Source organism: Petromyzon marinus, chromosome 46 (assembly GCF_048934315.1).
Source record: "Petromyzon marinus isolate PM22_M1 ecotype Great Lakes invasive population chromosome 46, UKy_Petmar_22M1.pri1.0, whole genome shotgun sequence".
NCBI lineage: Eukaryota > Metazoa > Chordata > Hyperoartia > Petromyzontiformes > Petromyzontidae > Petromyzon > Petromyzon marinus.
The window spans coordinates 4,256,877-4,262,876 of NC_133712.1; the positions used below are offsets into that span (position 1 = coordinate 4,256,877).

Here is a 6,000-nt window from a genome sequence, read left to right on the forward strand (position 1 = left end):
AACCCAATCAACGAATCGTTCATTCTTTACACATCGATAGACACCCCTGTATCTTGTTCAACTTTTCCATACCTTAATTTTGTAACCTAATTACGATCCAAACTTGATTTGAAGCTTTCGTGACTGCAGGAATGACTCTTTGGTTCTTTCGGTAAAGTCACGTAGAAAGAAAAGAAAATAAACAATAGAATGACATTTCGAGTCCTATTCGGCCGTCTGAAATGCTTTCTTTACGATATTAGGAAACCACTGGTGATATGCACTTTTAAATCTAGATTAAAAACTAACTTATAAAAAAAATTGTGTTTAGTTTGTCCTTCCCCCGCATCTCCAATTAGCACGGTTGAATGCAGACGGTGCGAAATAAGTTCAACAACAACCTCCATTCGTCACTCCGTGGCGGTGACATCACCACGGTGATTATGCCAGGCGAAGTGCACTTTAAAGTGAGGCGACTGGCCGATGCACCACCTGTGCACCCAACTGTGCCCACCTACTATGTTTAGCCACCTGGCGCTTGCTCGGGTTGGTGAGCGTCGCTCCATAGCCCTCCGTTCATGCTGAAGGGCAACTGCCTCCAACTACCCAGTAGCGTCCTTCACAAGCCTCCTCCACAGAGGCCGATCTTGACACCGCTGGTACCAGTCATCGGAAAGCACACTTAGCTCTACATCCTCTTGTACCACATGATTACATCTCTTCTCGAGCCCCTGCCACGTCCATTTGGCCCCCTCTATCTGGCTAAACAAAAGCTATTTAGGCATGCGGTGGCTGTACATGCAGGCTCTATAACCCAGCCAACGCAGCCTTGCCTGCCGGAGCTCACCGATTAACTTTGTCGAGCTCTTTCAAGGATTTGTGAGGTCCTCACACAATCCAGCCTGGCTAAACCCAGGATGGATCGTAGGCATGCCAGCCTGAATGTGTCTTACTGGCGAAGATGTTCCATTGGGGGGGGGGTCCGCTTTTCCGCAAGAATACAGGGCATGACGGTGGCCGTGAATACCCGAGGCTTCATGTGGAGCAACAGACCAGGAAGCTTCCACACAGCTTTACCCAGCCGATGAACAGATGCCACTCGACTGATTCGGAGTGAGACTTTGGTATCAAATCGGAGCTGGTCATAAGCACACTGCCCAGGTATGGAAAACTCTCCACTCTCTCGACAACTGCCCCATCACCAATCGGGAGTTGAGGGGGTGGAGTGTTTGATGGCACAAAATACCCAGCCAGGTGCTTAGTTTTGGTGGGGCTGATGGTAAGTTTATAGCACGCTCCAGGTCTAGCAGCAGCGCTTCCAACTTCTTCTAAGTGAACAGCAATCACTAGATCATCAGCATAATGATTGTGAGCAGTCAGGGACTCCAAAAGCATGAAGAAAAAAGTTCAACATTCATTACCACTCCCCACCTTAAACACCTACACACACAGCGACAAAAGACACGTTTGACAAAGTCCCTCCTGCAGGAGAGAAGGCTTAAAAACGTGAAACCAAATTTATTTTTACATCATTTCTTTGCGGTCTACTTGTCAGCACCACAACATCCATGTGGGAACAAGTCATTAAACTGGTAATGCAGGGGGTGCAGGGTTATCAAAAAAGCTTGCGCTTATGTGTGCACATGTGAGTGCTAACATCTATGTTCATGTGATTCTGTTAGAGTGCATGGGCATTGCACGTGTGAAAACTTATTATTTACACGCGCAGGACATGAGTTTCTCATTATTTGATGGAAAGTATTAAAGCTGGTTTATCACTCATTTTGCTGGTGATGCTGAATGTAGCTAGCTGTAGCTGGTATTATCAGCTGTTAATGATAATGTGAGATGATGTTGGTGACACTGGGTGTGTTTTGGGGTGTTGCCGTTGAGTCTGGGTGTTACTGGCCACACAGGGTACTTGTATCCGTGTGTTGTTAACGTCGCAGTTACAGGAGACCCTGTGTGACTCGAGCAGTTGGTATAAACTACGCGTCTTATTTGTACTCTGGTAGACTTTAGGAGTTGCTGTGAACTGTGTTGTTAGAATTTACTGGCCGAACAGATGTCGCTATCAACTCCCATGTATTGTTAGATACTCCAGTTGACTCGGTGTTGCTGTTAACTGCGTGTTGTTCGAATTCGCCAGTTGATCCTGGATGTTGCTGTTAATTGCGTTTGTTGTTGATGTCGCCTCGTATCAATGGGAGACGTTTGTTGTCCGCCCTGCACCAATGCCAGTTCACTCCCCTCCAGGACTCTCACCGCCTCTCTTTACATCTTCATTTTTTCGGCCACGCCTGCCGGAAGCCTCCCCTGCATCACGGAGAAGTGAGCAACCGCGGGTCGCACTGGGATGAAAAATGGAACACTCCCGACCCACATGCCGGCCGCTCAATATAGGACCACAGAGCTTGAGCAATTGTTGGCACTGGTTCTGGCTATTTACCCCGCTTGTCTGTGTATTCTCATGCCTCCACGCGAAAACTGCATGTGTTACAAATTCTGCCACGTTTATAGATGGAATTTTCATGCAAGATGCTAAATACATGCAGAATATTATTATTTTTAAGATGTGGAGGGACACACACACATGGAAATGCAAGCATCAGGATTTGAGGACACAGATAGTGACCAGTGAATAAATTAAGAGAACAGCCGCCATTGAGTGATGTGACCGTAGCAGCTGTGCCAGGCTAGGTGCATTTTGAGATTATGGAACACAAAATCACCCACATGGAGATATGCAGACATGTGCTTGGCACAGAGGCACATGAAAACGAATGGTTCTTCAGAAATATTATCTGGCGGGCTACAAAAAGTTAGCGATGTAATATCACGTGCCACGCGTACATGTTACGTCACATGACTTATTTACGTCATAATGTCAGCTATGTGACAGCTAATCACCATAGTTTGTCTCCAACTCTCATCCCTATCTCTTGTATATCACTTTTCATCTCACTAACCTGTATCTACAGGTTTCCACAGTTGATTCAGGTTTGGTTTGTGCGATTTCACGTATATGCGACTTACCTATTTCTCCACAAAATTCGCTACATGTCTTTTGAACTCACTCTATATGCCACTTTGCGGTCAGATGTGACACAACATTGCATGTGTACGTATATACTACTCGGCAGGACGCTGTCTTGTGCGGTTTTACTTTGTGTGCCCTTTTTTTTGGAACGTATCCACCGCATAAAGTGAGGGAAACCTGTATTTATACCTCGGCAGGCCACTACAAAAGCCTTCACGGGCCAGATGTGCCAGTGGGAGAACCCTGTGTGATGACATGTGCTATAACGCATCGGTGACACACCGACACGCACGGTAACAATGCTACAGGGGGGCACGTGAAGACACAAGCAGACACGAAGTACCACTGACACAAAGCAACACTGTTGACACCGTTGACACTGAGACACACAAAGGCAAGCAGATGCATGTGCAGACACAAAGGCATACGTATACACAGGAACACACGTGAAAATGCACGGAACCGTGATCTATGATCTAAAGGAAGACGCAGCATGCGTAGTGACACGGAGGGACATGGGGACATGCGGGGAACTAACCGAGAGAAGGTGGGACATTACAGAGACATGTGCGTACACATTTAGACATGCGGCGACCCACAGGGACACACAAGGACACGTGGGGTAAACATTTAGATATGCAAGGTCCGACGCGGACACAAAAGACACGTGAATGCACGTAGGGCGACATAGGTGATGGGAGAGGGATCTTCTACCGGCCACTGTGTCCCTGCATGTACGTCATGCCCCGTGCCGATCCTCTGAAGACTGTACGACCACCTTGCCCCCGCCCGCACAACTTATGCTGCACAAACACACAACGGATACAAGCAAATGTGTACTCAACATCAAACACACACCACACACAATGCGCGTTTATGCGCACAACAGACACCATGCACACGACACAAAAAGCACGCGGAGCACAAAGATTTAACACAATGCGCAATGCACTACACGACGTGTATCGTGGTAATGGTGGTGGAAATGAAGATGATGTTGACAGTGGTACCAATGAATGTGGTTATGATGGTGGTGACGGCATTAATGATGGTGTTAATGACGTTAAAGGTGAAGGCAACACTGGTTACAGAGATGATGGTAATGGTGTTGATGGTGACGGTAACGGTGATGGTGATGAATATGGTGGTTATGACAGTGATCATGGTAGCGGTGATGGTGTTAAAAGTAGTGGAGATAATACTTTAGTTGTAGGGGTGATGGTTGTGTTATTGACCTTACCTGTGAAGATGTGCGTTTTTCCCATGATGATGTACATGTGCGCGTGTCTGTGTACCTGTGAAGATGTGGATGTGCACGTATGTAATTGTGAAGATGTGTGTGTACCTGTGAAGATGTGAGCGTCGGTCTCCGTGTACTCGTGGGGGGTGAAGTCATCTGGCACGAGTGGTGGCGCTGGCGATGAGTCCGAGTCCGCACGCTGCCTTTTCCCTCCGACCTCCGTGACCTCGGCTGCCCCCGGTGCCTCTCTACGTGTGGCACCCTGCCCATGGAAAGGGGTAAGGGAGAGGCCGAACGAGAGAGAATGAAGGCAACACAGTGGGAGGGGGTGGGGAGGGGAGAGCGGCAGTGGGGAGGTATTCTGGTTTGTGTCGGATTTTTGTCTTTTCCCCCAATGTTATCCCCACGATGCTACCAGCATCAAGTCACGAGTCACAGGATAGGGTACCGATTCGTTAACCCTCGTCGAGTTATCACCACCGCACCAGGGAAAGAAAAAACAGTTTATTTCATTATTATTTACTCCTTACCTTTCTTATGCGATTCCCTGTGCACTTTTTTTCATGCGGTTGCAATTTATTTTGCTCAGTCGGTGTAAGCCGCCGAGTTCGCGACGGGTTTCTTTTTACATTTTTATTGCTCTATGCCCATGTACCATTCCCATTCCGCTGTGATGCGCACCGATGCCTACTTTATTGATGGCCAAAATTTGCACGCCACGAAGTAATTCGCTCAAACACATGCAGAATGTTCACAAGAATAACGTATCTGAATTCGTATGCAATTTTGTAAGCAATGTCTTACCCCAACACAGGCTGGTGTTCAGATGGAATGGGAAAGGGCAGCAGTGAGTGGGGAGGGGGTGGGTGGGTGGGGACTTAAGGGCACCAGGAGGGGCCGGGTCCCACGAAGCCCAGTCACAAACGCAAGGCCCGGGGGTGCAGGTCCTGCAACAGGTTCCCAGTTCATACTCTTTGGTTCTATTCGGTAAAGTCACGTAGGTAAAAAATAAAATAACAAAAATCACGACGTTTCGGCCACAACACAAGCGGCCGAAACGTCGTGATTTGTTTTATTTTTTACCTACGTGACTTTACCGAATAGAACCAAAGAGTATGGATCCTTGCAGTCACGAAAGCTTTAAATCTAGGTTCCCAGTTCCCCCATTGGCCGTGGAAACAGCGGAGCGCGAGTGAGCGGGGCGCACCTGTTTCTGCTCTCGCACAGTCGATACGGCGACCGGCTCCTCTTGAGGGCGCTCCACCTTCATCTTCTTCTCCGCTGCAGACACGGGGATCCGTCACTCATGGCGCGTGCGTGCAGTAGTGTGCTGGTTAATGCACTGCAAACCCAGTGACCTGATTTCAATTCCCGCTTCCGATCAACAGCAATGGCAAATATTTTATCAAGTCCTGGGCCTCCCCGAGGTCGACGGAGCCTTAAATGAGTACCGGGCACGATGTGTAATCATCAGTGCTGGGGAAACAAAGGCAGCCGAGCCTGGTGTTGACTACCCACCCCTCGTGTAATCCTGGATCTTCAGAGATGCTTGCTAACAGCACTTGCCCCAAGTCTGTTAAAGGTGAAACGATTTTTTTGTCGTGTGTTTGTGAGCAACGCCTCGACTTCTGTACGTGTCTGCATGTGTGTGTGTGTGCACATGCACGTGCAAGTGTTTGCGACTGCTGGATTAGTGCATGTCTCTGTGTTCATGGTGTGTGTGTGCCTTCACCGTGTTTGG

General features: G+C 48.2%; 1 long non-coding RNA gene across 1 annotated transcript; it reads right to left on the minus strand.

Moving 5' to 3' along the window:
* Positions 1–1,477: 1,477 nt before the first annotated feature.
* Positions 1,478–5,746, minus strand: LOC142930978 (uncharacterized). The gene is made up of 2 exons (XR_012946973.1): positions 5,467–5,746; positions 1,478–4,521 (listed from the first exon to the last, which is right to left on the minus strand). It is a non-coding gene; the product is annotated as an uncharacterized LOC142930978 (long non-coding RNA).
* Positions 5,747–6,000: the final 254 nt, after the last annotated feature.